The sequence below is a fragment of the Arvicanthis niloticus genome, chromosome 13 (genome assembly GCF_011762505.2).
Source record: "Arvicanthis niloticus isolate mArvNil1 chromosome 13, mArvNil1.pat.X, whole genome shotgun sequence".
Taxonomy (NCBI): domain Eukaryota; kingdom Metazoa; phylum Chordata; class Mammalia; order Rodentia; family Muridae; genus Arvicanthis; species Arvicanthis niloticus.
In genome coordinates this window covers 36,722,459-36,750,235 of record NC_047670.1, presented here as the reverse complement: position 1 = coordinate 36,750,235, position 27,777 = coordinate 36,722,459, and the positions used below count along the sequence as shown (strand labels likewise).

At 38.3% G+C, this 27,777-nt stretch overlaps 1 long non-coding RNA gene across 2 annotated transcripts in view; it reads left to right on the top strand.

Annotated features, from left to right (window-relative positions):
* Positions 1-27,777, top strand: part of LOC143434088 (uncharacterized) — a 59,737-nt gene that overhangs the window by 26,560 nt on the left and 5,400 nt on the right. Inside the window, exons 2-4 of one of the 2 annotated variants that reach the window (XR_013103291.1) lie at positions 10,201-10,363; positions 11,619-11,706; positions 21,230-21,317. This is a non-coding gene — a long non-coding RNA (uncharacterized LOC143434088). The remainder of the gene's footprint in view (positions 1-10,200; positions 10,364-11,618; positions 11,707-21,229; positions 21,318-27,777) is intronic. The other variant, XR_013103290.1, reaches the window with a different exon arrangement.

The following is a 27,777-nucleotide window of genomic DNA, read 5'->3' as shown; positions in this document are numbered from 1 at the left end:
CCATACATTGATACAGACAGACAGACAGAATACACAGTGTATTGATATAGAGAAGTGGAGAAAGATTTAAATAAGCATGTGCTTAATAGATTTTATACAATATTCTTTCAGAATTCTAGGTCTAGGAGAATATTATACAACTGTCCAGACTAAAGCACATCCAGGAATTTTAGGTTTTGATTTAAAAGTTTGGTCCCCAAATATAGAGTAACTCTACAGAAACTTCCATAGCAGAAATTTTTGTATAGTGAGTCTAATAAGTAAAATATTTATAGTTTATACATTTTTATAATTTCCTACTAATTCACTGTATATTTTATAAAGGAATAAGTCTCTGATGGAATAGACATTTTCTGCTAATGGGTTGAGATCTATTCAATAGAATTACATTTAGTCTTTAGAATGCTAAGAATTTTTGCCTCTTTATGGCTTTATAAATGTACAGGCTTAATTAGACTGTCATCTATCTTCCTTAGAATAGTTATGGGTACCTGTTATTTTAAGAGAGTAAAGGAGGCAGGAAAGCTGATTTTAGAAAGTAATTAAACCACCTTCCTGCCTAGTAGAACTTAGCTAGAGCTGTAAAATTCTGCAGTCACGGACAGCCAATACTTTGCCCATTTGCACCAATAGTTTAGAGATTTTTTTTTTATATCTGCACACTCTCTCTCTATACATTCTTTGGGTTGTATCTACTCATTCACAGAGATTTCAAGATCCCCTCTCTTTGCCTCTAGGCTGAAGTTGCCTTTGAGGTGAGAAAGCCCCTCTCAGTCTTTAGGGAATTAGGTAGAGTCTGTCAACCAAATGGCCCAGCCTCATCTGGGTACCTTTTTTTTTTCCCATGGCTGTGCGGGAAAAAGGTGGCTTCTGGTGAGATTTTTTTCAGAGTACAATGGCATAAAGGGCTAAAAACATTTCTGTAAAGAAGAAAAACAAGCCGAAAACTTCAAGCACCCCTCCCATGTTTACAGCTTATCTCTAAACCACAAAGAAGACACTCTCAGGGTTGTGTATTTCACAAGTTCTGGAAACAGAATTTTCAATATGTAACCATACCCTTCAGTTTTCTTCAGAGAAATGGCCAGTCCTCCAAAGCATCTGCCTTGACCCCCACAACAAGTCCTCGTTTCCACAGTCTCTTAAGTAGCTCAGATCTGCAGGACCTCTAGCCCACGCAGTCCCAGATGCCAGAGCCACCTCAACTTTCTACTCACTTGATAGTTACAAATCAAGGTGCTTCCCTGCCCCTCATCTCTGTATTTTTAGAGAGGTTTTCGTCTTTATCACAACAGAGTTCAGTCGACTCCTGAGTAGTTCTTTCTCCAAGATCTCCTTCGGGTCTACACAAGTTGGAGACTTTAAGATGTACTAATATAGTGTTACTGTTAGAGCATGTGTGTTGGTATGCAGTTTGATGCTACACACTGTACTTGTGCAGGAAGGACTCTTGAAACAGAAGTGAGTTTACCAATGCATCCATTATTCTAGGAATACTGAGTAAGATAGCTGGAAGACAGAATTAGGATGCCTTTTCCACTAATTAACCCACTAAGATATTCCAATAGAAAGCACCTAAGGATACATGTACTTGTTGTAGACGTGTGCTCACAGGTATCCACTAGCACAAACTGTGGCCAGGAAGCTACCTAGATCCCTGTTTCTCACAATAGATGTGGTTTGATGGCTAAAATAAAAATACTTTTAAAAAAATAGAAAGTCCTAAAAAAAAAAAAACCAAAACCCCTATCACTATTTTAAAGCATAAGAAAAATTAAATTAGATGAGCTACAGTTATTTTTTCCAAGTCCATTTAAAAGGGAAATAAAGAGTTTTAAAGTACCCATTATACAACACACACACACACACACACACACACATTGTGCATGAATAGAGATAAGTATAATAAATATATAGAATTAAGAGACAATGGGAAAGTGTCTATTGTCACATTTATTGTGAACATCTTGGTGGCTTCAATTAAAAGGGATTACTTCTAAATTGCAAAATAAAACGTAATGAAGTCTACTCCAAAAAGATCTAGAGATACTCTTTATGCAACAAAAAGAAATGCCCTTAAAATACAATAGAGTAATTCTGAATGATCAATTAACCCATAAGAATGTATAAATTCTCCCCATTACTATGCCTAAGAGAATAACTTTGCAATATTCCTACCCTTACCTGAAACATGTAGCAAATCGGCAAAAATTTAAAGACCTAAAAAGAGGGAAGATGAATAAACAAAACTACAAACACTAAAAAGATAATTACAAAATAAATAACTTTTTCAAAAATTATAGAAACCACAATAGTATTTAGCAAACACTAAGTAAACATTTTACATTTTAATTTGGCCAGTTTAACCCAACCCCGAGATGCGTGCCAATAAATAAAACTCAGAAATGAGAAACTCGGGGAGTTGCGCGCACCTGCACAGCATTTGCTATTTTATTTTGGCCACAATGACTGAAATCAGTGCCTTGTTCATCTGGGAGATGGGGACCTGTGTGAGGATCAATGCTGAGCTGTGTTCTTGTTTCAGTTACCCCCACAGTAAGTGCTTAGTTCATATTTTTTAAGGCATGGGGATGCAGAGCAAAAGAGAACTCTCAGTTACAAGACAGGATGAAAGACTTTCAAACAAGATCAAAGGTTGAAAATGACTCAAAAGCACTTGGCATGGGTCACAAACCTCCCCCCTCCACTCATGGAGGAGATGCCAAATCCAAGAAGAGAGCAGTTGGTTTCGCTCACCTGCGTCAAGCTACTATTGCACTACTATTCCCCTTGGACTTCTGGTTAATAGGGGTCATGGCTGGCAAGACCCATAATGCCTGTTTATCTGCAGCAGTCCACTCAGGCACCCTTTGGTGATCTGAATGCTAAACAGCATGGAGGGAGCTCCCAGCCCAGTGCCCATGGCCAATTGCTTTAAAAGCCAATGTGTGTATTGTCACCTGTAATAGGATCTTATTAATTCTAACGAAGAGCCAGAAGGACTAATACACTGTACAGGTGGAATTCTGGGGTCTCCCAGACCCACTCCTATTGAGGCGTCTCATACCTGGGACTAGAAATTATCTGCAGTGCCTCACACTTTCTAGGAACAGCAAATCTAGTCATGCAGGGTGACTTCCTCCACACCTCCTTTTGTGTTTTTTATTTGGGTTACCTCACTCACTATCACGTTCCTACTTCCGCCCATTTCCCTGTAAATTTCATAATTATGTTTTTCTTTGCAGCTGAATAAAAGTCCATTGTATCTGTGGACCACATTCTCCTCCGTTCGTCAGCTGGCAAGCACTAGGCTGCTTCTGTTTCCTAGCTGTCGTCAACAGAGCAGAGATGAAAACAGATGTTCCGCTGTCCCTGTAATAGGTGGAGAGTCATTCGGGAATATGTTCAGGAGTGGAATAGCTGGGTCACATGGTAGTTTTATTTTTATTACTTTAGGATCTCCAGACAGGTTTCTAATTCTATAATGGCTTCACTAGTTTTCACTCCCACTAACAGTAAAATCCACACCTGTGTTTGCTGTCATTTGTATTCCTAACGATAGTCATTCTGACTGGGGTGAAATGACATCTTGGAGTTTTGTTTTGTTTTTGTTTTTCCTTTGAAAATACTCCCCATTTTGTAGCTCTTTCTGGCCTGCAACTCAGTATATAGACCAATCTGGGCTCAAGCATATAAAAAGATCCACATGCCTCTACCACGAAAGTACTGAGATTAAAGGCATGTGCCACCATGTCCAGCTGAGATGAATTCTTAAAATAGTTTCACTCTGCATTAAGACATTGGACACTTTCAAATGTTTCCTAGACATTGATGTTTCTTCTTTTGAGAACTATTTGTTTAGTTCTGTGGTTAATTTGTTTCTAATTGAGTTGTTTGGTTTCTCCAGATTGTTTTTTTTTTTTTTTTTTTTTTTTTTGAGTTCTGTTTATATTCTCATGTTGATCCTAATTAGAAAAGAAATTCTCCCATTCAAATGACCGCTTGATTGAGAGTTTCCTTCATTGTGCAGAGCGTTTTAATGTCATGAAACCCTTTCTCTGGATCATTGGTCTTATTTCCTGAGCTACTGGAATCCTATTCAGAGAACCATTGGCAGTATCCGTTTGTTGAAGCTTTCTTTCTGCCTCCCTTTTCCTCTAGCGTTTTTAGTGCATTGGGTCTGATGGGGTTGTTGATCCACTTGGATTTGTTTTATATAAAGCAAGGATCTAGCTTCCTTCCTCCATGCTGATACTCAGGTCCCAACACCGTCTGTTAAAGATATCCTTTCTCTGATGTGTATTTTTGGCACTTTTGTCAAATTTCAGATTGTTGTAGTTGAGTAGACTTACATTAGGGTCCTCTCTTCTATCTTATTGATTGATTCCTGGTGCTGTATGGCTGTAACCCAGGTCTTGGAAAGATGTAGGTTCACATAAGGAATTTATTACTGTTGTTTAAGTAAACTGACAGAGCAGCAAACTGCCCCTAACTAGCTGTACTTATATACCTAGGCAAAAGCTGCCTTAATCAGAGAAGCCGCCCCTTTCAAAGAATGGTGGTGACTGCAGACACTCCTAGCTGAGCAAGATGCAGGAACTAAGCAACGTTTGCAGGTGCAACCCAAAACAACACGTTTATACCATCCCCTGTAAGACTGAGGGAACACTGTGGAAGATGGGTGGGAAGTATGTTAGAGCCCTGTGAACCCCTTTACGACTGAGAGAACATTCTGGATGATGGGTAGTTAGCTATACCCCTATTCGGGTATGGTGACTGGCTTCTCCTGAGGTGCCCACTGCTGCTATGAAATCACAGGTACAATGGCCAAATCATGTCCAGTCTGTTTCATGGCCCCCTACTCCAACTCTGGCCAACAATCTTTCCACAGTTGCTTATGTGATGTTACTGAGGCTTGAGGCAAGGATGTGGCATACATGTCCCATGTAAGCTGGGAGCTCTCCCATCCCTTATTCTCTCTGTTCACTAAGTGTAAATCTTCATATTAACTGCCGTTCGCAGCAAAACAGAATTTTGCTCATGTGGGCTGAGAGTTACATTAATCTACATAGACAGAGATAAGCATTTGAAAGGCAGTTTGCTAATATGTGCACTTACCAAAGTGGGAGTAGTGGAATTTCTTCAAAGTTTAGGACCATTTTTATTTCTTCCTTTGAGTTATATTTCTTCAGTTCAAGAGATCACTTATTGATTGGATGAATTTTAGCGTTTGATTGTTATGGTTGTTTGTATAATTTACCTACATATTAATATCCTATCAATGTATAGTTGGCAAAGGCTTTCTTCATTTTTGTCTTTTCACTCTGGTGTTTGGTTTTTTTGTTTTGTTTTGTTTTGTTTTGTTTTTGTTTTTGTTTTTGTTTTTTGATGAAAAGGCATTGAAATGTCATGTTCCCGTTTATGAGTTTCTAGGGTTATTTCTTACGATACTGGCATCCTTTATCAGAAAGACATTCATGTCACCTGTACCTTGGAGTGTTCTACCTATATTTTCCTAGAGTACTCTCATTGTTTCAGAGTTTACATTGTCTTTGATCAATTTTGAACTGGTTTTGTGCAAGGCAAGAGAAGTAGACCTACTTTCATTTTTCTGGGTGAATAGGCAGTTTTCTCAGCACCATTTTTTGAAGAACTTGTTTTCTTTCAATGTATGTTTTTAATACATTTGTTAAAAAACTAGGTTGCTTCAAGCTTTGTGGCCTTAATCCTGGGTCCTCTTTCCTATTCCATTGGTCCATGTGCCTGGCTTTGAACCAGTAGAAGGTATGTTGTCTGCTAAGGGTTGCTTTAGTAATTTGGAGTGTTTGGGGCTGGTTAATTCTGGTGCTGTGAAGAATGTCATTGGAATGTTAATGGGGATTTGCTGGGTCCACAGGTTTGATCAGTAATACAACCACTTTCACAATATGAATTCTGGAAATCTATGAGAATGGGATGTCACCGCATGGTCTAGTGTCCTCTATAATTTCTTTCTCCATGCACTAAACTTGTCATTGTAGAGGTTGCTGGTCCCCTTGAGTGTTTTTTCTTTTTTCTTCTTTGCGTTTTATTGTTTTTTTTACTTTGTTTTGATTTTTTTCTTCTTTTAGTTTTGTTGTTTTGGTTTTGCTTAAAGCTATGGCAAACATGTCTAGAGACCATTCCACCTGGGTATCAATCCCATGTACAGTCACCAAAGGTAGACACTGATGTGGATGGCAGGAAGTGCATGCTGACAGGAGCCTAATATAGCTGTTTCCTTGGAGGTCCCCCAGAGTCTGACATATTTAGAGGCAGATGCTCACAGCTAACTACTGATCTGATCAAGGGTTTCCCAATGGAGAAGTTAAAAAGAAGACTTAAGGAGCAGAAAGCGTTTGTGGCACCATGAGTAGAGTAACAATACCAACCAAACAGAACTCTCCAGGGTCTAAACCACCAGCCTGGGAGCACATAGGGAGGGACCCATGACTCCATCTGTACATGTAGGGGAGGATGGCCATGTGAGACATAGGTGGGAGAGGAGATCCTTGGTCCTATGAAGGCTGAACACTGAGTGGGGGGTGGAATTCGAGGGTGAGGAGGTGGGAGTAGGGGGTAGGTGGGGGAACATCCTCATAGAAGCATGAGAAGGGGGATGAGATAGGAGGTTCCTGGGTGGTGGAGGGAATGGGAGTAAGGAGATAAAATCTGAAATGCAAATATAATATCCAATTAAATAAATAAATAAATAAATAAATAAATAAATAAATAAATAAAAATGTAAAAAAACTATGGCAAACAGAATTGTTTCCTAATTTCTTTCTCAGGAAATTGATTGTTGGCATATTAAAAAAAAAAAAAAAAAAAAACCTACTTATTTTTGAGTATTTGTTTTTGAAAACTGATACTTTGTTGAAAGTATTATAGGATCCAAGAATTTTCTGGTAGTTTTTATGATCCTTCAATGTATAGGATATTGTGTAGAGCAACATTTTATAAGACAACATTGTTTGCAAATAGGGATATTTTGATCTCTTCCTTTCTGTTTATATCCTTTTATCAATTTACCTTGTCTCACTGGCCTAACTTAGACTTTGAGAATAATATTGAATAAGAACAGAGAGAGTTGAAACTGTTCCCCTGTTCCTGACTTTGGTGGAAATGCTTTCTGTCATTCCCTATTTAGAAAAGCAACATGCATACATTTGTTATATTGTCTTTCTTTTGACATGGTGAGTCCCTTCTGTTCCTGTGTGTTTTGGAGCATTCGGCTTAGAGGAAAGTTGAGATCTGGCGGAGGCCTTGTGACTACTTAGATGACCGTGTATTTCTTGTCCCATAATCTATTCGTGTGCCCTATTACATTTACATAGGTTGGCTAAGGCTGACATGTCGGAGAAGAAGTGGGATACACTTTTCATGGGGAGTCTTGTCAATATAGAAGTGGGAACCAGAAGATGACATACTTCTGGAAGGTAGAGATATTGGTTCCTGGTGGAAAGTCCAAGGACAGTAAGGAACCTGGTTGTCCAAAGGAACACTTTCATTAAAAGGGGCTATGCATTTCTAAATGTAAAGTAGTCCCACATACTCTTCAGAGACTGTGTTCCAAGAACTTCCTTGAATGCCTAAAATCAATATGTTTATTTTAGATACTTCACATAAGTTGGATTAATGCATACAAATGCACATGTATCCTTTGTTACTGACTTCTTTCAGGTAGGAGGAACATGTCCCATTTCATCCATGGTTCCAGATTTACTGTCTATATCCTTTTTCTTTTTCTCAGATTGTCATTTAGTGACCTCTGCTGCATGCCCACATGTTCCCTGACCTTGAATTTTTCTAATGCTGCTTGTTTTCATAAACATTTCCAGATTTTTCTAGATGTTTCTAGAAACTGTGTTCCTGACTCCTTAATTACAGAATGCACAGTCATATCTATTCCCCACTTATTGAAGTGAAGTGTTTTATAGGGTTTGATTACAGTAGGATTTAACAGTCTGAGCTTTTGTTTAATGTTTCTAATTAGGCTAAGCATGTGTCTCTCCTCACACTTCTATTCCTCACAGTATTTAGCACAATATCTTAGATGTAGTAATTGTACAGTAAATACTGTCTCATTGGTTGAGTACTCATAAACTTCTTGAAGGAGCATTTCATTTGGCTTACTGTCTCCAAGGCTTAGAAGTGCCTGATGCATAGGAAATGCTTAATTGCACTGCTTGTAGAAAAAAACAGGAAAGATTAGGGCAGGCGAGCTGAGCCCACACCACTCAATACAGAGGTCAGTTTTACTTTTTGTCCTATCCAACCTGCACAGCAATATTTAACCCAAGAGCTTGCTACTCCTTTGAACACTTCCCTAAAGGTCCCAGGTCCCCACTGTTATGTTTTGCCTATATTGTTGTCTTTGTCCTTTCTCCAGCTTTGTACCTTGGGATGCTGAAGGTGAACTTCTTCCACATTCTGACCAAGATGATACTGGTCCTCTTCTATTCTAAGGGCACTTGCTTACCTATGTAATCTCATTAATTCACAGATTAAAAAACCCCAGGTATTGGTGACTCTCTCATTCACATATTCAACCATGACCCAGTAACTCCAAAACCACATTGTCTTATAATCCTAGCTGGGAACTCCATATCCAGTATCTGCTACCCCAAGCCTTTTCTGAACCTATGCCTCTCATTATATTTTTGGGCAGTTTGTATGAGGCTTTCCCTTGTTCATTTGTCTCAAACTCATTGGCTAGTTATTTATCATAGCTGAGTATTGCTCCATACCGATCCATTTCAAAATTAAATGTCTTAAAGATAAAAGTTTAGTATTTTCTTTATCTGGTTCTAAGTGTTGACTGACATCAGATGACTTCTTTCTTTTTTCCATCCTTGCTTCCTTGATTGATTGCTTGCTTCCTTTCTTCTTAATTTTATGATACCTGAGAGCTAATCACAGGGACCCACAAAGGCAAACAAACACTCTACCCCTGAGCTACAACCCCAACCCCAGTTTCAAATATTTTACTCGAGGTTCTTCTGTGATTGCAGCCCAGCCTGAGCTGAGTCTGAAGCTACCTGAGGTTTTTCGGATTTGATGTTAAAGGTGGCCCATTCCTCAGTCTCCTAATTCATTCTGAAAGCTTGACTGGAGCTATGTGAAACAAAGCTCACCAGTGGCTGCTCCACCTGTCTTAGGATTCTCAGAGCAGGGTGACTATAACATCCTTATTCTGAGAGTCACTATTCCAAGAGACAAGTGACAGGGTGAGAGGGATATAAAAGTCACCAAGACCAACTTAGTGTTATACCGGAACTCACTGGCATAGCAATACTTATGTCACATTATATCAGATAAAGCAATCCTAAGGTCTTACAAGATGTTGATGCATGGTGAAATCAGGAAGCTTTAGCAAAATAACATAGCAAAGAACCAGGTTAAATGGCAGGCTTCACTGGAGAAAGCTTTGGAAAGCAGAATCCATCATTTTACTTTCAAGATCCCAATATATCCCTGGATGCCTCGATGTATTACACCGGCCTTTTCCTCTTCCTGAGATGTTGCTCTGCTAAAAGCATTGGGTTTTACTTCCTTGCAGTGTTTAGGTCTTGGCTTTCTCTTATTCACTCACCTAACTCTACTGTTAGGCTAGCTTCTATGGTTCTCTTCACTGATCTCATTATTTGACAGTACACGAGATCACTTTCCCTTGTGACCATGGAAAACTCCCTGTGACATACTCATTGAATTTTTGCTTGACCAAAACTGTACTCAGGCTCTCTCAAAATTTAACTTCTCTTAACTTTTAATACAGACTAAGTCATTAATTGCTGAACCACCTTCCCTAAATAGTTTATTCCAAGAGCAGACCAGCCAGCAAAAGGAAAACATTGAAACAACCTGATTTTGCCAACTGCTCATCCTGCTTGCATACATTCTTCTCTTAAGAAAAAAAAAAAACCCTCTGTTTAATTTGGCTTCCTCCTCCCATGCAAGAAAAACCACATTCTGCTCAACTTTGAGGTTCTTCAACCTTTTGAGAACAAAACATTCTCCTACCTGCAATACCCTGTAAGTTCTCATCTCAGTCTTGTTTATTTAGACTTGACATCTGGAACTTTTCATTTTAGATACATCGTGTTTCATGTTACTCGTGACTTTCTAAGACTCTACTTAGCACACCTATTTACCTTCGTGTACTTATTCTCTTTTCCTTAGAATCTAAAAGATGACAAAGCACACTTTACTATTGCATCGGCTCCTCTTCCATTACCCACCCCACACATAGCATGTGCTCAGAGAACATGTCAATTAAAACGATATCCAGAGTCTTATCGGCATTGTGGTGGAAGCCGGATGCATCAAAATCTGGAATAAACAGGTATTTGGTACTGCCTCTGCCAAGATCTCATTCTCTACCCCACAGCCAAGAAAAGTCTCTGACATAGTCCTTAGGCTAGGTTCATATTGCGATTATCTAATCCAAAAAGTGGCACTCTGTTTGGTTTAATGTAGTCTGTTCTAAGTCCTTTTCCTCTCTTTCGGCCTTTGTTCAGAGACAGAAGCCAAGTTTTTTTTTCCCTGATAGTTTCCCTGATCCATTAGTAAGCCAATGGATTTTCAGTCACCTCTTCTTAGTACATCTCTATTGGTCTGTGTGGAACTTGGATACCATTGAATACAGCTGCTTCTGTACCCCATCCTGTAGCCTGTTTCCTTGTTCTCAGCCTTCCTGTTCTATCTTCTGATTTATTCCTCCTCCCTTCCTCACTGATCTGGATCTGTCCACCCATATTTCCTTGCCTCCTTGGTTATGTACCATTATTGTCTCTCTCACCTGCAATCTTCTTTATTTTATTTTACTAAAGTTAAGTTTTTGTTTGAATGTTGTTCTTGTTTCTTGGTTGGAATGTTTGTTTGGTTTGAGATAGGGGTTCTCTGAGTAGTCATAGCTGTTCTAGAACTTACTCTGCAGACCAGGCTGCCTTGAACCCAGAGATCCACCTACCTCTACCTTTCAAAAACTAAGATTAAAAGCATGAACCACCACTGCTTGGTACCAAATAAGGTTTTATGCTCACATCCAGAGATAGAAATAAAAGAATTTTCTGAATTTATTGTTTTTCTAAACATTGATTAAATATTTATAGTTTGAATTTTTGTCAAAAAGATCTAAGGTCACAAACTTTATATCCAGCATTTCTCCTTTCCTCTCACATAGACAAAACAAGAAAGAAGAAAAAGTTAAAGGCTCACACCCACAGTGAATCACATTCACATTATTTATCTTATTTCACATTGCTGATCAGTTCTGCAACATATAAGAACCCATTAAAATGAATGAGACTCCAATGCCTCTGTCAGTGTCCCAAGCATCACTAACTATGGGGCCATGCTCAAATGTATTCAAAACACATGTGTTTCTTGGGCTCACAAAATCAAGCTGGGAACCACTTGAAAGAAAATTATGGGATTTCTGGGCCAGGAGATAAAGAACGAAAGTTTTAAAGCTATAGAGAAAGAAAAATCTTCCCTTACGTTTGAAGAAAATGAATTTTATTTTTAACTCGTTTTGTAAATGTAGCCAAGCCTAATATTATATTTTATATCTCCTTATCATGTTTTCCAAATTTTAGACCTTCAAACAAGGTGGGTACTGAAAGAAAGAGCCTCAAATCCAAGCCAGCACACCATCAGTGAATGTCTGCGTGTAGTGTGTAAAATGTAAGTAATCTTTTTTCTAACTTATAGAACAATAATGTGGATTAAATGACCATAGCAGCAAAAACCTTCCCAGTAAATGTATAACCAATTGCATAGCTAGTTGTTAATTTCTAATATGAATATATTGTTATACAAACAATGTTCTGTTGGGTAATTGGTGCTTCAAAATTCTGTTTTCTTGAGTTTATATATAAATTATATAGATTTTTCTAAATGACTAGGAACCACAAATAGAACCATGAATTCATAAGAATAACAGAAACACTTTGGATGCAAAAGTTTCTCCCAATGGCAATAGCCTTAAAGTTCTCATCTTAGTCTGTTTATTTGGGGCAAAAGGGGAAATTACCTAGCTGACTCAGAAAATTCAATACAAAGTAGAAGAATGGTGATTTCTATATGCCAAGGGATATTTGATAATGATGTTAGAAGGTTCTTTTTCTTTCCATTTGTTATAACTGAGTTGAGGATTAGGGATGAAACTACTGATTTCTAGTTGACAGTAGTCATGGAGACCACTAAATAACCTACACAGTGCACAACAGACCTCACTTCAAAGAATTCTCTAGCACAATATGCTAATGTGAAGAAATTTTGGGTAGGGGGTAGAAAAATTATGCTATAGATATGGAACTAATAAAGAAATTGTGGAACACAGTGGAAAGTCTTAGCATTGATTCTGGGATATGTAAAGTGTGTCATAAAATGTCTAATCATGTGTGTGTTTATATATAATGTGTGTATGTGTGTGTATAAATAGGAGAAGGGTATCAGTTTGAGAGGGAGCTAGAGGGGAAATCTGGGGGATGTTGAAAGAGGAATGGAAGGTATAGAAATGATGAAAACGCAGTGTACTTATGTATGAAAGGCTTCAAGAAGAGTCTTACCTGTTTGATAGGTTATTTAACGAAGACTCACTCAATTAACTAATAGATTGAAAGACATACAGTTACATATTTTACACATGCAAAAAATTCAATGTTTTTATAAAATAAAACAAAAACTGTAAGGTGAAATTGTTTAGCTTTGGATGGAGAAGCTACTAGAAGAGATGTAAATGCCATGCACGTTATTAAGATCCACTTCTATTCCCAGTTACTGAGCACCAGTCAGTGGGAAGAGAAAATTGAGAGCAACACTCTTTTTTTTCTTTTTTCTTTTTTCTATTGGATATTTTATTCACATTTCAGATGTTATTGCCTTTCCCCATTTCCCTCCCAGCCAGAAACCCCCTATCCCATCCCCCTTCTCCTGTTTCTATGTGCCCCACCCACCCACCAACTCCCACCTTACCAGCCTCCAATTTCCTCACACTGGGGCATCCAGCCTTCAGGGACCAAGGACTTCCTCTCCCACTAATGCCCAACAAGCAACACTCTTACTACCTGGTCGACAGCAAGCATCTGTCAGTCCTTGGGAGGCTGGATTATACCTGCAGAAAATAAAAGACCACATTTTATGAGACTATGGGAATACACACATGCATACACATGTTATATATATATATATATATATATATATATATATATATTCTTATTTCACTACTTAGTTTGTGTTTTCCAAATAAGGACAGGTATGCAGCCAATTCATGTGCTTCCTTCTCTGCTTGGAACTAGGGAACTACCCTTTGGAGTTTGTGCCTGCTTGTATTCCCTCTTGAAGACAAAAATAAAATCAACAATCTGAGTTATTTTCTAATACAACGGTTTCTTTTGGTATGGCTTTTTAGTTTGGTAGGTCTTTGAAATTCCTGTCTCTGTAAGCATGGCTGGGATAGAGGTTTAAAGGGTGTTCAAGTATGTCCCAGTGAGTGAAATTCAGAATTGTTTTTGAAGCTATTTAGTTCCAACGAGCTGTGAACAACCAACTAGGTTGTGAATATATTCACTGAAGTTCTTCCTACTCTATAGTGGTCCAGATGGACCTATAGCCAAGGTTACTCTCTGAGTATGAGCCCACACAGTCCTTGGAAACTTGTTCCATGGACAGTCCTGTACATAAGGAGGCAGTAATTGAAGTGTAGGGTGGGTCCCCAAAAAGATAATATTGTCTACTGAGAAAAAGACTGAAAACCACAGCAGCTATTGCACAAACAAATGAGACAGGATATCACACTAGACAACACCCTATTGTTTTTTTTTTTTAAACCCTACACAACACTAACAGGGAGTAAAAACCACAAGTTTTAGTCTGCCAGTTAGCAAATGTTATATAACCTTACTTTGATAACAGTTTTTCTGTGAAAAGATCCCCCCAGCCTTCTCCATCCCTAGCTTCATCCTTCAATGTTCACATCACCATCCAGTAATTTTTTTTAAACAAAATTTGCCCCTTTTTGGTACCATTGAATTTTGCACATAATTCTGCCTGGGATTCCTACCCATACTTTCGTTGATTTTTTTTTTATGTCCAGTAGAGTAGAAAGCATGACTTTTTTCCCAAAGCCCTGCCAAGTGTGATTTTAAATTATCGCTGACCAGTAAATCTACATAGGTCAACAGAAGTTGGAATAGTTCGGAATTCACTGTTTCAGTCTTATTTACTTGTAATATGTAAAGAACTAGTCAGTTAATAAAAGAAGCTATTAAACACCCAAAAAGACACTATTATTTAAATGGTACTAATTAACTTACAGAAAAAATTACCATGCTTACCTCCCTGAAAATTATCTTAACATTAAATATGACATTGGTAACATCTGACCTAGTAGAACAGATTTTTATTTAGATAGAATAAAAATTGAGTGTTTATATTAAAAAGTATTGAAACAATTTTGAGGTATGCTCCAGAGAAAGGAAAAATTCACAAATTCAGCACTTTCATGGATGTGTACAACAGGTGGTAGAAATAAAAATGGCTAAATAAAAATTCTGTGACATAAAGACCATGCCCTGATGGGTGTACTTTTGGGTAACAGGAGCTTAAAAATTATCTTAAAGCACAGACAAAAGGGAGTGATTTACTTGAAACAGAATTATCCTGCGTATGAGCACAGACAAACCCAAAACAGAATGTATTCCAACAGGCATGTCAAACCTTCTATTAACTCACATGAACATCAGGTGAGGCAGCTGAACTGGTTACACTCAGAACATCCATTACCAGAGGACATATCATCTAAGTATGAAGAGTGGGTGGTAGCATCCAGTGATGTGTCCTGTGTGCAGTAGTGTGGAACTCTGTCCCTCTGGCTGGACAACCATTGCAATCATGAAATCAAAGCAACCGTGATTGTCCCCTGAGACCTCCCTAGATTGAACCTAGTAACATTCCCTTATAAGATGTGTGGGAGAGCTCACACAGCAGTACCGCATAAAATGTTTGCATGTGTCCCATCCCTCCCCAGGATATAAAGAAACTTAACAATTGCTATGGTGAGCACAACTCTTCTACAATCTGCCCATATGTTGCTCACAATCCTCTAAGTTGATTTTGACCATGCCACTCTAAGCAACCCCAATTATATCCACTGGTTTACACAGTAAACATTTATTTGATTTTTCTTAAGCTCCCAGTGAAGAGATTGATGTTCAGCTCAAGACACCCTAAGACCAAGTTTTCAGCACAAAGGAAATTTATTTGTCCCAGAAGGACAAAACATAGGGATTAAAAGACAAAAAAACAGAAATAAAGGATGGGGGAAAAGGACAAGGTAACAAGGGAAAGGGGGGAATATTTGTCCTAGAGGGACAAAGTACTGTGTCTGAAGAGAGGATATAGACATGACCCATAGGCAAACATCAGTTTAAAAGGAAAACAGGGAGCTTCGTGTTAGGATGAGGTGTTTAATTTTGATTGAACTAGGTTAATTAGGGCAGTCACTGGGGCTTTTGATTGCTCGACTTCAATACTCTGATAGCTGGACCTTGGTAGTCAACCTCAAGGGAAGAAAGTGGCCAAATAGGGAAATGGACCACAGTGGCAAGCTTTAAAAATGTAATCTAACATTTTTTTCAGCGAGCAAGAGGGAATTGGGAAAAGGCAAGTTCTGCCAGAGCCGTGTTTGTCATGCTTTGGCTAGCTAGAGTGCTTTCACCCTCTCTAAGTGAATAGACATTTATCCATATCTCCCCAGGAAAAGACCCCCAACTGGTGAGATGATAATGTTTTCCTTAAGTAACACAGTTACAAAGGCACTCATAGTTGGTATGAAGTTGAATTCATCTGTCTCTTCTGGCTCTTTGTATCACCTTTAAATGGCCTCAACTGAAATCTTGTATAAAAAGCTTTTACATGGAATCACAGATGTAATCTTGTTGCCCAGTGATGAGAGCTTGTAAATGGGGAAATGGATTAACAATGCTTTATCTTCCAAGTTCATAAATATAAAGAAATTATGATGAGACATGAAAAGAAATGTTAAAAACATAAATATGGATCTTCTATAAAAATAAACTAAATGAATTTTCTTAGACTAAAAATGTTTTCATTTTTAAACCCAATTTCCAAAACCATTCTCTTATTCTATTGATGTTCAAGACCACACTCCATCTCTCTACAACACCATGGAAAATAAATGAAGCAAGGTTTGGGGGGGAACTAGAGTAGGGTGTATCAGTGCAGAATTTTAATAATTAGAGAAACCTATTTTATTAAACCCCTGCCAGAGGGGAACTTTCAAGGTTGTTGCCTGCCAACCTTTCACCAACAGGTGAAACCCGAGGAGGAAACACAAGAATTCATAGATGAACTCCAAAAAGAATTACGAATCTACCATAAAACATCTAAAAATTCAACTGTCCTGTGGTAGCACCTGAAATAGTCTAGATATTTGGCAAGCAAATGAATGGACTATAAAAATCTTATGTAGCATCATTTTGCTATTGTTGTTTTCATTTTTAATTAAATAATTCATTTATTTACCCTACATCCTGACTATGACCACAGTTTCCCCTCCCTCCTCTACTCCCAGTCCTTTCCCTCTTTCCCACCCCCACATCCACTCCTCCTCTGTTTATCTTAAGAAAAGAAGAGGCCTCCCATGGATATCAATCTGCCTGGGCATATCAAGTTGTAGTAAAACTAGGTACATCTTCTCCTGTTAAAGCTAGATGAGGCAGCTCAGTCATTCTTCCACTGGATTCCCCAAGCTCTGCCTAATGCTTGGCTGTGGGTGTCTACATCTGTTTCCATCAGTTCCTGGGTAAAACCACTCTGATGGTGGTTATTCTAGGCTACTTCCTGCAAGTATAGCAAAATATTATTAACAGTGTCAGGAGTGGGTTCCTTCTCATGGCATGGGTCTCAACGTGGACCAGGCATTTATTGGCTACTCCCAGAAATTGGCTATTCCCTCAATTTCTGCTCCATTTTGCCCCTACATCTTGTAGGCAGGACAAATTGTAGGTCAAATGTTTTGTGGCTGGGTTGATGTTCCAGTCCCTCCTTTGGAAGTCTTCCTTGGTTATAGAAGATGACTGGTTCAGGCAAAAACCTATGGTTCCATAACTGACATTGCTAGGAGTCTTAGCTAGTGTCAACCTCATAGCTTTCTGGAAGTTTCCATTGTCCTAGTTTTCTACCTCATTAAAGAGATTGCCTCCCCACCCCCAAACTAGCTCTATTCATAATTAACTTTATTTTTTAAAAAAATATTCAAGCAAAAAACTAATTTTAATCAGCCTTCTTTTTAATTTTTTCATTAAGAATTTTATAGATGCATACAATATGTTTTGATCAAACCCAAACTCCATTTGCTCCTCTCAATTCCTTCCTTATTCATCCACCACTTTTCCTTCAGTGTGCTCCTTTTCAAAACCCATTGAGTGCACATAGGGCTCCCTAAATATCCATGGCTGTAAGACCATCTGCTAGATGATGAGTAGCCTCTCAGGACCCACTTTCCTGAAAGAAGACTGGCCTTTCTTGAACAGCTAGTAACTCCTCAGCTAGGGTTGAGACATTCTGAGTTCCTCTCTAATCCAAGCTGTGATCTTGGCTGTATTAATCTCATACAGATGTGCATGAAATCATAGCCACAGTGAGTCCATGTGTGTAATGGCCTTGCTATGCAAAGCAAATGCTTTTTTGCAGTACACATCCACTACTTCTGGCTTACTATCCTATCACCACTCTTCTATGACAACTCTCAGAATTGGGATGAGGGAGTATGATATAGATGTCACATTTAGAATTGGCTACTCTATATTCTCTTATTCTCCTGCACCTTAAAATGTTGTAATTGTGATCCACTGGGGAAAAAAACTGATGAAAGATAAGAGATGCAGCAATCTATGGGTATAAATATAGAATATAGAGTAAAGTTTAATACTATGTCTTTTTAACAGCGTAAGAGTAGTAGGCTCTCCAATAATTCCTAAAATGTATCTGGCTGGGGATTCAGAGCCCAGTGTCAGGCATGAGTTTCAGTTTGTGGAACAGGTTCTAAATCCAATGGAAAAGTTGTTCTTTACTCCCTTAATCTTCCTGCCACTATTGAGTAAGCATATCTTGCAAGCTTGGTCATTACTGTACCTCGCAGGGTTCACAGCTGAGTAAAACTAGACATTACTTTTCGCCATCAGTATAACTAAGACAGCTAGCCAGTAGGGAAGAAGCTTCTAGATCACTACAAGTTTGATTTATCTATCTTTCATCACTCAAACAAGTGGTATCTTCAGCAATGTCTTAGTATCAAGTTCTAGAGGATAGACAAGTTCAATGGCAATAGTCTGTAATTTTTAGAGAATTCTTGATACTGTATTGATCAACAACTTTAAAAAAAAAAGCTAAGTACAGATGCACTGCCTCCCTTATTTTAGACTAACTCTACTTAAACATTTGTATATGTGTATGCCGATATCTTAAGGAAGATTCTACAGTACTGTTTCCCTATGACAGTTTCAGAAGTCTTTAGGATCATTTGGGCATTTCAGATAAGAGCATCCCCATTGGGTCCTAGGAAACTCTGACATCCCTGGTATCTGGGACTTTCTAGAGGTTCCCCTCTGGCCCACACCCCACACTGCTGGATATTTCTGTTCATTCTTCTGGTCCTCTGGGTTTCTCTCCTGTCTCCCCGATACCTGATCTTGCCCACCCTTTCCCCTCCCCTTCCCATCTCCTACTCAGTTCCCTTGCTTTCTCTACCTCTTGTAATTATTTTGTTCCTCCTTCTAAGTGCGATTGAAGCATCCACACTTGGACCTTCCTTCTTGTTAAGCTGCACATGGTCTGTGAGTTATATCATGGGTATTCTGAACTATTGGTGTCACTAGCTTGACTGTTAGAATCCCCTGGAAGCTCATTTGGTGAGTCATTTCATTGGCATCCTTGTTTGTGTGATGCCAGTTTTCTGCCCAAAGAGTTCACAAAGAGATTGAAAGGGGAAGGAGTATTGTGTTCAAAAACTCATGCCAGAACTACAGCACACTTAGCACAGAGGAGTGAAGTGTTTCTCCAACTCACAAAAGCCACTTTGCTCAACTCTCTCACCTCCCAGCACTGTCTCCTTTGGCTGATTGAACCTCTGAGTCTTCTTGGGACAGAGCTGAAGCACACTTGAGGTAATAGGACAATTTCCCACGGTTCAAAACCTGGCCTTTGCATTGGGAACCGGGGGTGGGGAGGGGGGGAGGAAATGATAAGCCAAGTAAGATAAGGGGTGAACATGTTTAGATCAGAAGGGAGTCAGAAACCACAGTTATCAAAAAATAAATAAAGAAAAGAAAATAACAAGAGATCATGAAGGAAGTGGTTTCAGGTGTTGGCACTTGAAAAGGTACAGTGTTTTCTAGACCCTAAGTAAATTTAAGAAAATAATTATACTTTTGAAATTATGCAGAATGGGCAATATGTTCTAAACTATTCTAAACCCTTTGTTATACTTATATATAAACTATATTTGTGTATGTTTCCTATCAGCAAAATCGGGATATAACTTGCTGTTCTATTAAAAGATGGCAAAGTCTGGGTCAGAGAGACTAAGAAACTCACTAAATTATCAGAGCTAATTTTTACTGGAATCGGGGTTTGGATTAAGCAAAATACTTTTAAAACCATTGCTCTTACTAGAGCCCAGCTTACCACCAATATCAAAGACATATTTACTGTGGCAATGAGCTTTTGGTTAGATGATCAAGCCGGCCAACAAATGCTCTTTAAGGAGTCAGAAACCTGGAGAGTGTGGAACCTAAAGCCCCAACCTTGCTGAGAGCTGAGACTACAAGAGCCTGCAGTGTCATTCTTCATGTCCTCCATCCCCAAGTATGTGTGGTTCTGAAATGAGTTAATTCTCTGAAAGTGAGTTACACTCGCATTGATTTATCAGCTGTCATAAACTAGCTTCACACCATGGAGAGGGGGCTTCAGACAGGATGAGGTGAAACTTCCACAGTATGTGTCAGTGATGAGACACCATGTACAACCTTGCCTTGTCACTGTCTTTATAGAATTTATGGTCTGAAGAGAAAGACAAATATCAGTCGTTGAACTGAACGGTGAGAGTGTGTGGCTGCATGGTGATCTAGGTGCTCTAAAGGAGAGGACCACAGGTCTGTCTGTGTTGGTGATAGACAGAGCACCAGCTGCCTGGGGCAGCAAGAGTGTCTGTCTTGAGAAAGATATGCATGGTTGGGAGATATATTATAAAAAGTGGGTAGAGGATTAAGTAGGTGACACAAAAAAGATTTTTGAGCAGAATCAACAGCCCTTATTGAGACAAAGGAGCAAGGACTGTGGCCAGCTCCAAGCAGGGAACAAGTGTGCAGGGAGTTACCAGGAGCAAATTTAAGCCAGGCAGCTCTTGATAGGGCCACAGAGTCTGTACAGAGCAAACTGGGATTCCATGAAAGGAACTGTGCACGTGAGTGGCCTAAGCAAGGAACACCCAATGCTGCTGATGTGTGGTCAAGTAATGAATTTTGGATCCTTTTTGCCTCCTTCGGTGTCACTGCGTTCTCATTAGAGTTCCGCCTGCAGAACCAGCACTGCTTGGCACCCAAATAGGGCATTATGCCCACATTCAGAGATTAACAAAAAAGAAAATTTTTCTGAATTTATTGTTTTCCTAAACATTGATTAAATATTTATAGTTTGAATTTTTGTCAAAAAGATCTAAGGTCACAAACTTTGTATCCAGCATTTCTCCTTTCCTCTCACATAGACAAAACAAGAAAGAAGAAAGAGAAAAGTTAATGGTTCACACCCACAGTGAATCATATTCACATTATTTATCTTATTTCACATTGCTGATCAGTTCTGCAACATATAAGAACCCATTAAAATGAATGACATTCCAGTGCCTCTGTCAGTGTCCCAAGCATCACTAACTATGGGGCCATGCTCAAATGTATTCAAACCCCATGTGTTTCTTGGGCTCACAAAACCAAACCGGGAACCACTTGAAAGAAAATTATGGGATTTCTGGGCCAGGAGATAAAGAAAGAAAGTTTTAAAACTATAGAGAAAGAGAAATCTTCCCTTACGTTTGAAGAAAATGAATTTTATTTTTAACTCGTTTTGTAAATGTAGCCAAGCCTAATATTATATTTTATATCTCCTTATCGTGTTTTCCAAATTTTAGACCTTCAAACAAGGTGGGTACTGAAAGAAAGAGCCTCAAATCCAAGCCAGCACACCATCAGTGAATGTCTGCGTGTAGTGTGTAAAATGTAAGTAATCTTTTTTCTAACTTATAGAACAATAATGTGGATTAAATGACCATAGCAGCAAAAACCTTCCCAGTAAACATATAACCAATTGCATAACTAGTTGTTAATTTCTAATATGAATATATTGTTATACAAACAATTTTCTGTTGGGTAACTGGTGCTTTAAAATTCTGTTTTCTTAAGTTTTATATAAATTATATAGTTTTTGTTAATGACTAGGAACCACAACTAGAACTATGAATTCACAAGAATAACAGAAACACTTTGGATGCAAAAGTGTCTTCCAATGGCAATAGCTTTAAAGTTCTCATCTCAGTCTGTTTATTTGGGGCAAAAGGGTAAATTTTCTAGCTGATAGCAAAAATTGAATGCAAGGTAGAACAATGTTGATTTCTATATGCCAAGGGATATTTGATAATAATGTTGGAAGGTTCTTTTTTTTCAACTTGTTATAACTGAGTTGAGGATTAGGGATGAAACTACTGATTTCTAGTTGACAGTAGTCACGGAGACCACTAAATAACCTACACAGTGCAGAACAGACCTCACTTCAAAGAATTCTCTAGCACAATATGCTAATGTGAAGAAATTTTGAGTAGAGAGTAGAAAACTTGTGCTATAGATATGGAACTAACAGAGAGATTGTGGAACACAGTGGAAAGTCTTAGCATTGACTCTGGGATATGTAAAGTGTGTCATAAGAATGTCTAATCATGTGTGTGTTTATATATAATGTGTGTATGTGTGTGTATAAATAGGAGAAGGGTATCAGTTTGAGAGGGAGCTAGAGGGGAAATCTGGGGGATGTTGAAAGAGGAATGGAAGATATAGAAATGATGAAAACGCAGTGTACTTATGTATGAAAGGCTTCAAGAAGAGTCTTACCTGTTTGATAGGTTATTTAACAAAGACTCGCTTAATTAACTAATAGATTGAAAGGCATACAGTTACATATTCTACACAAAAATAGTTTGGCGGTAGAAGCTACTAGAAGAGATGTTAATGCCACCTACTCTTTTAAGATCCATTTCTATTCCCAATTACTGAGTGCCAGTCAGTGGGAAGAGGAAACTGAGAGCAACACTCTTATTACCCAGTCAACAGCAAGCATCTGTCAATCTTTGGGAGGCTGGATTATACCTGCGGAAAGTAAATACATTAAATGAAAATAAAAGAATACACACACACACACACACTATATATATATATATATATATATATATATATATATATATATGTATATTATACATTTTTTCCAAATAAAGACAGGTATGTGGCCCATTCATGTGCTTCCTTCTCTGCTTGAAACTAGGGGACTACCCTTTGGAGTTTGTGCCTGCTTATATTCCCTCTTGAAGACAAAAATAAAATCAACAATCTGAGTTATTTTCTGATACAATGGTTTCTTTCTGTATGGCTTTTTAGTCTGATAGGTCTTTGAATTCCCTGTCTCTGTAAGCATGGCTGGGATAGAGGGTTAAGGGGTGAGCAGATATATCATAAAACAATGAAATACAGAATTTTTTGAAGCTATTTAGTTCCAACTCTAAAGCTGTGAACTTTAGAGCTGTGAACAACCAACTCGGTTGTAAATATATTCATTAAAGTTCTTCCTACTCTGTAGCGATCCAGATGGACCTATAGCCAAGGTTACTCTCTGAGCATGAGCCTGTACTGTCATTGGAAGCTCACGTCCCATGGGCAGTCCTGTACATACAGAGACTATTTTTGAAGTGTAGGTTGGGCTCTCCAAAAAAAAAAAAAATGATATTATGTACTGAGAAATAGAGTAAAAACCACAGCAGCTATTGCCTAAAGAGAAGACACAGGGTATCACACTAGACAACACCCTATTGTTTTTTAAAAACCCTACACAACACTAACAGGGAGTAAAAACCACAAGTTTTAGTCTGCCAGTTAGCAAATGTTATATAACCTTACTTTGATAACAGTTTTTCTGTGAAAAGATCCCCCAGCCTTCTCCATCCCTAGCTTCATCCTTCAATGTTCACATCACCTTCCAGTAATTTTTTTAAACAAAATTTGCTCCTTTTTGGTACCATTGAATTTTGCACATAATTCTGCCTGGGATTCCTACCCATACTTTCATTGATTTTTTTTTTTATGTCCAGTAGAGTAGAAAGCATGACTTTTTCCCCCCAAAGCCCTGCCAAGTGTGATTTTAAATTTTCGCTGACCAATAAATCTACATAGGTCAACAAAAGTTGAAATAGTTCAGAATTCACTCTTCCAGTCTTATTTATTTGTAATATATAAAGAACCAGTCAGTTAAAAAAATAAATAGAAGCTATTAAACACCCAAAACAAATACTATTTAAGTGGCTCTAATTAACTAACAGAAAAAAATTACCATGCTTACCTCTCTGAGAATCATCTTAACACTAAATATGACATTGGTAACATCTGACCTAGTAGAACAGATTTTTTATTTAGATAGGATAAAAACTTGAGCATTTATATTAAAAAGTATTGAAACAATTTTGCGGTATGCTCCAGAGAAAGGAAAAGTTTACAAATTCAGCACATTCATGGACGTGTACAAGAGGTGGTAGAAATAAGAATGGCTGAACAAACCATTTATTCCATGACATAAAGACCATGCCCTGTATCTTGGGGAACAGGAGTTTAGATAATTATCTTAAAGCACAGACAAAAGGGAGTGATTTACTTGAAACAGACTTATCCTGCATATGAGCCCAGACAAACCCAAAACAGAATGTATTCCAACAGGCATGTCAAACCTTCTATTAATTCACATGAACATCAAGTAAGGCAGCTGAACTCAGTTATACTCAGTACATTTCACTTCCAGGGGACATATCATCAAAGTATGGAGTGCAGGAGGTAGCATTCAGTGATGTGTCATTTGTGCAGTAATCTGGAACTCTGTCCCTCTGTCTGGACAGCCATTGCAATCATGAAGTCAAAGCAACTGTGATGGTCCCCTGAGATTGAGCCTAGTAACATTCACTTATAGAGGTGTAGGAGGCCTCACAGAGCAGTGCAGCAAAAAAAAGTTTGCATGTGTTCCATCCCTCCCCCAGGATATAAAAGAACTCAACAATTGCCGTGGTAGGTGTGCAATTCTTCTATGATCCTCTCATATGTTGCCCACAATCCTGTATGTTGATTTGGACCATGCCACTGTAAGCAACCCCAATTATATTCACTGGTTTGCCAAGATAAACTTTAGGGAATACATTTATTTGGTCTGTCTTAAGCTCCCTGTGAAGAGATTGATGTTCAGCTCAAGATTTCATAAGACCAAGTTTTCAGTACAAAGAAAATGTATTTGTCCCAGAGGGACAAAGAAATCAGATAAAGAAACTAAAACAGGAGACAGAGGATGAGGAAGAAGGGGAAGGGAACAAGGGAGCGGGAATATTCTCTAGAGAGAACAAGGATTGTGTCTGAAAAGAGGATATAGACATGACCCATAGGCAAATGGCAGTTTAAAAGGTAAACGGGGAACTTCATGTTAGGATGAGGTGTTTAATTTTGATTGGACTCAGTTAATCAGGGAAGTCACTGAGGGCTTTTGATTGTTCAACTTCAATACTTTGATAGCTGGACCTTGGTAGTCAGCTTCAGTAGGAATAACTAGCCAATTAAGGGAATGGACCTCAGTGACTAGGTTTAAGAAAGTAATCTAACATTTTTTAGCGAGCAAGAGGGAATGGGGAAAAGATGAGGTCTGCCAGAGCCATGTTTGCCATGCTTTGGCTAGCTAGACTGCCTTCGCCCGGTCTAGGTGAATAGCCATGTGTCCATTCCTCCACAGGAAAAGACCCCCCAACTGATGATATGATAAAGTTGTACTTAACCAGTTACAAAGACCTCATAGTTGCTATAAAGTTAAATTCATCTCTATTCTGGCTCTTTGTATCACCTTTAAATGGCCTCAAGTGAAAGTCCTATTTAAAAGCTTTTACATAGAATCACAGATGCAATCTGGTTGCCCAGTGATGAGAGCTTGTAAATGGGAAAATGAATTAACAATACTTTCCCTTCCAAGTTCATAAACAAAGAAATTATGATCAGACATGAAAAGAAAAGTTAAAACCATAAATATGGATCTATAAAAATAAACTAAATTTTGTTTGACTAAAAGTGTTCATTTTAAACCCAATTTCCAAAACCATGTTCTTTTATTGATGTTTAGGACCACACTCCATCTCTCTACAACACCATAGAAAATGAATGAAGCAGGTTTTAGGGGGAGAATTAGAGTAGAGTGTATCAGTGAAAAATTTTAATAATTAGAGAAACCTATTTTCTTGAATCCCTGCCTGGGGAAAACTTTTAATGTTGTTGCCTGCCACAAGCAGGTGAAAGCCAAGAATGAAATTGTATATATGCTATAGATTAGACTTAGAGGCTATTAATACACTTCATGGAGTTGGCAGGGCAGGTTACTTAAGAGAAGCACAGAATTCATACAGAAATCCTCAGGAAGTGGGGGGAAAATCCCTGTGGATCCTTAGCCCACAGCTGGCAATGCACACAGTGAGCATCTCTCTGTTAACACCCAGGGTCCTTGGTACTGCAGAAAAGACACTTCTATATAATAAAATATATCTGTGTAAATATTTAAATTCACTAAAAAACTTTTAAAAATATATTTGGATAAAAAGGAAATCATGGGAATCATTGACATATTTCCAGTAATTATAGTGGACATACAACATGTCAAAGTTTTGTATTTGACATGACACAGCTAAGCTAGCAATACGGGATAACTTTACCTCTAGATAGTGAGGTTTAAAATTCAAAAATAAAGCTCACACCCTTATATAATTCTTCTTAAGAGTTAGGAGAAAGAGGGACACATAAACTCAAAGTAAATATAAGGAAGGACATGATAAACATTATAATATAAACCAGCAAAATCATGTGTAAACATTTTTAGAAAATCAAAATGCCAACACTTAACTTTTTTAAAAGGAATATCAAATAATTTCAGACTACATCTGACACAGTACATGCCATGATTTTGATTTATGCTACATATTAATTATCCTACTGTTTGATATATCTAAGACTTCATAGATGAACTTCAAAAAGCATTAATCTACTATAAAGTATCTGAATATTCAACTATCTGGTGTTAGCACCTGAAATAATCTAGATATTTGGCAAGCAAATGAATGGACTATAAAAATTTTGACTAGCTTTATTTTATTACTGTTGTTTTCCTTTTTAACTGAATAATACATTTATTTACTTTGTACCCTGACTATGACCTCAGTTTCCTCTTCCTCCTCTCCTCCCAGTCCTTTACCTCCCCCACCTAGCCTCCCTCCATCCACTCCTCTGTTTCTCTTCGGAAAAGGAGAGGCCTCCCATGGATATCAATCTGCCTTGGCATATCAAGTTGTAGTAAAACTAGGTACATCTTCTCCTGTTAAAGCTAGATGAAGCAGCTCAGTAGAGAGATAAGGTTGCAAAGGCAGATAACAGAGTCAGAGACAGCCCTTGCTCCCCACTCATACCCTGCTGATTGGAATCCCATACGAAGACCAAGCAACACAACTGTTACATATGTGCAGAGGGCCGAGGTCAGTCTCATGCATGCTCTCTAGTTGATGGCTCAGACTCTGTGAGCCCCTGTGGGTTCAGGTTAGTTGATTCTGTAGGTTTCTTGTTTCTCTCCTTAACCTCTCTGGCTGCTGCAATCATTCTTTCACTGGATTCCCCAAGCTCTGCCTAATGCTTGGCTGTGGGTCTCTACATCTGTTTCCATCAGTTCTTGGGTAAAACCTCTCTGATGGTGGTTATTCTAGGCTCCTTCCTGCAAGTATAGGGGACTATCATTAACAGTGTCAAGAGTGGACTACCTCTCATGGCATAGGTCTCAAGATGGACCAGGCATTGATTGGCTATTGCCTCAGTTTCTGTTCCATATTTACCCCTACATCTTGTAGGCAGGACAAATTGTAGGTAAAATGTTTTGTGGCTGTGTTGATGTCCCAGTCCCTCCTTTGGAAGTCTGCCTTGGTTATAGAAGATGACTGGTCCAGGCTCCATACCCCACATTGCTAGAAGTCTTAGCTAGTGTCAAACTAATAGCTTCCTGTGAGTTCCCATTGTCCTGGGTTTCTCACTCATTACAGGGATTGCCTCCCCACCACCCTAACTAGGTCTATTCATAATTAACTTTAATTTTAAAAATATGCAAGTAAAAAACTAATTTTAATAAGACTTATTTTTAATTTTTTCATTGTTTAAGAATTTTATATACGCATACAATGTGTTTTAATCAAATTCAAACTCCATTTCCTCCTCTCAATTCCTTCCTTATTCATCCACCACTTTTTGTTCAGTGGGTTTCTTTTCAAAACCCATTGAGTGCACATAGGACTCCCAAACTATCCGAGGCTGTAAGAACATCTGCTAGACTATGAGTAGCCCCTCAGGGCCTACTTTCCTGAAAGGAGAA